We start from the raw sequence: 7,481 nt of genomic DNA on the forward strand, positions 1-7,481 counted from the left end.
GATTTGATCGGAGTAATACTCACCTTCATCTAGAAAACTCAAATAAACGAACAAAAGATAACTTAAGGGGCCCACTGATCAACAGTCCGCCAGACGGTATCGGCCTGTCAGTTAGAACAAAATTTTAACAGTTCCGAACAACTGACAGGCCGATACCGTCCGGCGGACTGTTAATCAGTGGGCCCTTTTAGACGTTACCTACCGGGCTTACCGGGAACATTTTAACTCAAAATATCGCTATTTGCCTCTATCCCTAAGAGCATATTTGAGCGATAGAGAGGTAGATAAAGAAATTGCCATTTCCTGAATTTTTTCCAAAAACCGAAAAAAAAAACGATTTTTATCGATTTAATTTCGTGACAATCGATTGTAAATTGCGACCTGCAAAGGAGAACCGCGGACATTAGAAAGAATTTTTGCCCAAGCTGATATGGAGACCTTCGCTATCGCTCGGTCCTTAAGTATGGTTTGAGAAAACCTGGTCTTCTAAAGCGCACTACCAAGCCACTTCAGTTAATTTAACAAACAATATGCAAGGAATGTTGAATCTGATTTCCTTAAGTGCATCCGATTAATAAAACATTTTTCTAACTACATACTTATATCCCATTTGATTAAATGTTATTTGCCTATTTTATTAGATTTTATGGTAACTAGGTATATACATATATACTAACATACTCCATTTATTAGAAAATTCTACACAACTGTTTTGTGTAGAATATTTCTAAAAAATTGAGTTTAGGTATCCGTTTATATTTCATTAAAGTACTTACCAATAAAAAAATAGTACGTTATGTACTTATGTAGATTGTAGGTAGATTCTAAATTCGACATAACTTATGTTAAGGGGTCGTCAATTAATTACGTCACACGAATTTCTAGGTTTTTTGACCCCTCCCCCCTCCTTGTCACACTTGGTCACATTTGGCAAACCCCTCCCCCCTAGTGTACGTCACATTTTTTCTACGAAATCGCCAAATCGAATTAAGTAAGTACCTAAGTATTATTAATATTTTATCAAAATATTTTTGACGATATAAATATTAGTAATTTTATAACCCAAAACTGTGTCTCCCCCCTTCCCCAAGTCACAATATGTCACATTTTCTTGACCCCCTCCCTCCCCCTAAACGTGTGATGTAATTAATGGATGACCCCTAAGGAAATATCAGGTTTATGTAGTGCCTCTATTAAAATATTATTTTCTTATTTCGACATATTATCTATGTAATATTTAAAAGCTTTGTTTTTATCCTCATCCCACATTTATCTATAACCGAATTTCACAGTCAAGGCCAACAAGAAATCTTTGAATCGCATCATTTAATCTGTATCACTAACGACAAACAGGAGCTAATAAATGTATCCATATTCAATAAAATTTACATTACCATTTTCAATATGGAGCGGAAGATCCAAAATGCATGTATGCGCTCCACACACGCGCTGAAATTGAATATTCTATGGCAATAGTTTTTACAGGATGGCCCAAGAATACTTTAGCAAGGATTTTTTACACCTTTTGTTGATCAATTTACGTTTATGTTTGAGTATCAAAGCCAAATAATAATATGAATATTTTGAATATAACAAATATTGGCAAATGGCATCTCGCTCCGCGATTGTTGCGCCATTTAGGGTTCTAGCTAAATTGGTTGTTTAATTTAATACTTATGGTATAGAATTTCCAATTTAGCAAGAACCCTAAATGGAATAACAATCCCGTGTGGTGCTATAATAGGTCTATGGTGTGGTAAATTTACATGATTGTAAAAATTACATTTGTGAAAGACGCGTAAGTAAGAAGAATATTCCTAATACAGTCAAGGAATTTAAATTCCGACCCATTTCGTACTTTGTCACAGTGACAATCAATATGAAAGCCGCTAGAGACCTCATACGGTTGTCACTGTGACAAAGTACGAAATGGGTCGGAATTTAAATTCCTTGACTGTACTTACTTTAGTGAATGTATTTTTGGGCCAGCCTGTATGGTGCATTATATTATGAGGTTTGATCCTCACTCCTAGCTAAATCTATAATTAATTAAATCATTGGGAAAATCGGGCATAAAGCAGTATACCATACCTAATATTAAAATAAAATAACCCTGCAATTGTTCAGAGAAATGTTAATTTCACATTATAAGTTTATGTCGTCACATTCTTAAAATACAGCCATACAGGTAAAAAAACTTTTTTAGTTTTTAATTGGTGAAATATATAAAAAATTACCACAACATTCACATTATAATTCATTACCTAACTTGACATTTGCCAGTCAGGCAAATTATCAACTTTTATCAACACTGGAGATTACACGTAGAGTCGGACCAAGAAAAGTCTGCAGCGGATTTGATAGCCCACGCGCAGCGCAAGTGTTATTTATCAAATACGTCATAATTTTATAGAAGTTTGACGTTTCTTGTCAGACGTCAGACTTTTCTTGGTCTGACTCTAGAAGTAGTCTTGCATTGCTTTCTGCAGGCTGGTTCTTTCACTCAAATTTATGTATTGTGCGCTTGAGCCACCGCTGGTTCCTCCACGACGGCATCTAGCATGGACACGGTGTTTTCAGTTAGAACAAAGCAGTAAACGGACGTGCAGGGGGCTCCGAAGAATAAACAGGCGCTGTAAAGCATTTTTATAAACTATACTTTCAGATGCGCCGCTGGAAAGTTTCCATAACTGTGAGTTTTAAAGAAAGGACAATTTTTGCAACTCATATTATTGTATGGCGTTGAAAAATTTTGATAAAATTTCCGAGAACATTTCCAACTCATTTTGCATCTTGGGGGCGATTTTTGAATTTCGATCGCTCGATTTCGTCACTCGGCAATCGGTGTTATAAGTTTTGAAATACGAGCGATAGAAATTAGGAATCGAGTGGTATTGACCACTCGTTTTAAATTCTATCAGTAGAATTTAAATGACTAAGTAGTTGAGATATTATTAAACGAAATACACGAAATCGAGCAGTCGAAATTAAAAAATCGGACCCCTCCCCTGTATCTGCGCTATATAAATATGTTCTCAAAAAGTTGCGGATACAACAGATGCAGTGCCGGATTTACCACTAGGCTGAGTAGGCTGAAGCCTAGGGCGGCAGATTTTAGGGGGCGGCAAATTTGGGTCAAAAAATATTTTATGTGCTGTTCAGATAGGGTAGACCAGAATTTATTTGTAAAATTTAAATAACAAGCATAATTTGTCGATTTTGCCGCCCTCTGTCATGTCAAGACCTTTTTGAAATACGGAACCCTAAAAATGTACCTACCATTTTCTCGAAAACAAATTCGCGCTCGCTACGCTCGCGTTTTCATTTAAGTATGTACCTACATTATTTGTGACTCATCTGACTACATTGTAAATTTGGGATGGTCGTCGATTCTTGTATCTTCGTGGTATTATGGGTTCCGTTTTTTTTCCTTTTGAAGTACGGAACCCTAAAAAAGTACCTACCTACTATTTTCTCAAAAAAAATTTCGCGCTCGCTACGCTCGCGTTTTCGTTTTATTAACTACATTTTATTGTGACCCATCTGATCATATCATTCAATGATAGCACAAAACCGCGACAATGACATGACAAGAATGACAGCGTAGAACGCCAGCGGTAATGTCCACGCTATCGGAGCAGCTTCCGTCTACTATACGGCTCATATGCGTCTACCAGATAAAAAGCTAGCGATCCATTTGTATTGTATAGCATAGTCTCACGAGCAGACTCAATGCCAGACCCGACCGAACTCCTTAGCTATATCAAGCCTGGCTGCCAATGCCTCACCTTGATTCTCAATGGCCAAAACCCAGCGGTACCCACCGGTCACCGATCAGATCAGGCAAATATAAAGAGTGTATCTAGAATGTGACATTAGTGACGTGACCTTATATGCATTTTAATATAGCTATGGTGTGTTGTACTATAAAATTAAACGCCTGACAGGAAAGTACTTTAAAAAACCTACAAGCGAGGCGGATAGGGGCGGCAAAATCGGCATAGCCTACGGGCGGCAAATGTCTAAATCCGGCACTGAACAGATGGCATGTCTTTTGGAAACCTTGAGTCAAGTCCTGGGCTAACGGTGGATAACTGATAACTCTATACCGGGTGTGGCCTGTAATATGAGCAAAAAATTAAACTGTAGGCTGTACTCCTCCTAATGACCAACATTTGTTCAGCGACTTTTAAAAATAACTTGTGGTTTGATTTTTAATACACTTTAAAGTTTATTCTAAGACGCAATGTATTGCGAATTTTGTTATGTTAAAGGCGTGACAAGCAACGTCAATCACAATGATATGGCTTGGATATGGCGTGGCGATGGCGTCCATTGAAGATAATATTTATTATGTATGAAAAATAGGGAGTCTAAATACTTAATATTTTTTAAAAGTTTTAGAACTAAAACTAAAGTGTCACCGTTTGAGGAGTACAATCTATGTTTTAATTATCTGCTCATGTTACAGGCGAGACCCGGTATACCCTATTCAATTCTATGGCGTATAGTCCGTGATTTAACTGGTGTGTAATAGCCTCTCCAAATGTCACTGATAATCGCATGCGATTTGCAATACATTACAGCATTTAGTAGATCAATGAATTCGTTGCTCCTACATAAGTAGTCAGCCATTATCTAAAATCGCATGCAATTTATTGCACCATCTGTAGAAGCCTTAAACACTGTAAACCTAACCTGCTAGTCCTTCAGTAAGTATATCGAATGTCGAGGAGCTGCATCTCTCGTAGGGATTACCTACAGTGCCTGGAGAAAAGAAAATATAGTTAGCAATAGTGAGGCAACCAGAAATAAACTATTACACGAAAGTGAAGTTACCTGGATCGCATTGACATTTGGCCAAATGCTCATCGACAATACAAGTAGATGCAATTCCACATTTGCGATGTGTGAGGCACGGATCCACACACTGGGAGCTTTTGCTCTCGCACGCCATTTTCTCTGGACATTCGGAGTGCTGTACACATTTACCCTGATGGAAAATATTTTTTCATATAATATCAATTTGAGACAACGATGCCGTTATACAGGATGTAACAGTATAGTGGAGATCCGTTTAAGGGCGAAGGGTGAATGAAGTAAATTGAAAAAAGCCGGACAAGTGCGAGTCGGACTCACCCACCGAGGGTTCCGTACTTTTTAGTATTTGTTGTTATAGCGGCAACAGAAATACATCATTTGTGAAAATTTCAACTGTCTAGCAATCACGGTTCGTGAGATACAGCCTGGTGACAGACAGACGGACGGACGGACGGACAGCGGAGTCTTAGTAAATGGGTCCCGTTTTACCCTTTTGGTACGGAACTCTAAAGAAGACTAGAGTCAGTACTTACGCCAGCACAAAATGCCACTTGAAAATACGCCACAAGCACCACAGATGTAACAAGCCAGATACGTGCCATCTGAATCAAACATTTAATTTCATATATTAATATCAATTATAATATTAATATTAATATCAAATATTAATCGATACAACCAGTCGTTATACAGGATGTAGTAATAGAAATAGTGGGGATCCGTTCAAGGGCATATTCCGTATCATGTTCTTATTAGGAAAAAGTAGATGAAATATTTTTTGTCTCGTATTTTTTTTTATTTCTATGGGGCAGCCGGGGTAGGTTGTCCAAGTCGGCCAACCCTCCATACAAAAGCCAAACATTTTTCTTCTACTTTTTCCTAATCAGAACACGATACCAAATATGGCCTTTAAACAAATCCCCATTATTTTGTTACATCCTGTATAACGTAGGTACAGTCACCTGCGATAATATGTTACTCTCCGAAGGCCGCAAAAATATGTGATACACCCTTATGGCTCTACAAATAAGATCGTGTCAGATATATTTGCGGCCTTCGTTGTGTAACATATTATTGCAGGTAGGTTGGTAGGAGGTGACCAATTCATCTTTAGTTTAGAGTGGCCAGTTATTAGCCGGTGGTCGGTAATTGACGATTTACCCTACTATCTATCTACCTAAGTAGGTAGGATCAATAATTCAATGTCTCAATAATTGTAAAAATCTAATCAAGAAAGCATTTGTATTAGTTAAAAAATAGAATTAAAATATCGACAATATCTTACCTTGTTTATAAATGTTACTATAAAAAAAATTTAATTCCAATCAATAGAAGCTACACTTCGATCCGATGCCCAGGTAAAACTAACATCGACAATCCTTATATGGTAGGTACATATATATATTATATTAACAAAAAATCAACCAGCATATTAATTGGCTATAATAAGATATGTAAAACAGTCTTGGCTTAATCACATTTATGCACTTTGCCATTTACAATGCTTTTTCAGGGTTCCGTACCCAAAGGGTAAAAACGGGATCCCATTACTAAGACTCTGCTGTCCGTCCGTCTGTGTGTCTGTCACCAGGCTGTAACTCATGGACCGCGATAACTAGACAGTTGAAATTTTCACAGATGATGTATTTAATTCTGTTGTCGCTATAACAAAAAAATACTAAAAACAAAATAGGGCTCTCATACAACAAACGTGATTTATTGATTTGTTTCCTTTTTTGCGTAATGGTACGGAACCCTTCGTACGCAAGCCCAACTCGCACTTGGTCGGTTTTTTTCACGACTATGACATCAATTAACAAGTTTTACAGCTTCCATTTAACCTACCAACTTTCAAAAGTCAAATTTACTTAAATGATAGTAGACGTCAGAGTGTTATCATTTGGCTATCATATACGTCATTATTAGCTATAGAAGAGGTGACAGGGTTTCATCTACTTACTTATTGGGCATTGGGCATTAGTGTGTCAAGCACTGGGACGTTTACCTTATGAATTTTATGGAAAAAATAATTTTATAATCAACCAGTTGTAATTAATTGATGGCTCCTGTACTCGATGGGCCATCATACTGGCCCACTAAGATGTATCTGAGGGGCTGCCGCGAAAACCGATATCCGCAAATTGCGGGGATCTTTCTCTTTTACTCCAATGAAGGCGTAATTGGAGTGACAGAGAAAAATGCCCGCAATTTGCGAACTTCGATTTTCGCGGTTATAGCCCTATTCAGCAGTATAAGTACTAAGAAGACAGACAAAGTACTTTCGCATGTATAGGTAATATTAGTAGGGAGTCCAATCAAGCTCACACCTTCATTGCAAATTCGTTTGGCTGAATTAATCTTCAACAACACAATGAGATACTTACCTAAGGGCCTGTAAAAACGGCCATTGTGTCAAACTCTGCCAGCAATACAAGTTTATAATAATATTTGTACTCTGATACATTTTAGGGCATGAAAAACAATAGCCACCTACACGACGTGCTAAATCTTGTGCTAAAACGCATAATCTTAGCTATGCGGAAGTAGTCACTGACACCACCAAGGTGATTGCGAATTTGTCACTACGACAGCTGTGTCAGTAACCTATACTGTGCTACCGTAACATTATTAATTCAATTAATTTAAATTGGCATTACTAA

At 37.5% G+C, this 7,481-nt stretch overlaps 1 long non-coding RNA gene across 1 annotated transcript; it reads right to left on the reverse strand.

Moving 5' to 3' along the window:
• Positions 1 to 4,698: 4,698 nt before the first annotated feature.
• On the reverse strand, positions 4,699 to 5,425 carry LOC134674665 (uncharacterized). Its single transcript, XR_010099653.1, has 3 exons — positions 5,355 to 5,425; positions 4,840 to 4,993; positions 4,699 to 4,767 (listed from the first exon to the last, which is right to left on the reverse strand). It is a non-coding gene; the product is annotated as an uncharacterized LOC134674665 (long non-coding RNA).
• Positions 5,426 to 7,481: the final 2,056 nt, after the last annotated feature.

This window comes from Cydia fagiglandana, chromosome 20 (genome assembly GCF_963556715.1).
Source record: "Cydia fagiglandana chromosome 20, ilCydFagi1.1, whole genome shotgun sequence".
Taxonomy (NCBI): Eukaryota; Metazoa; Arthropoda; class Insecta; order Lepidoptera; family Tortricidae; genus Cydia; species Cydia fagiglandana.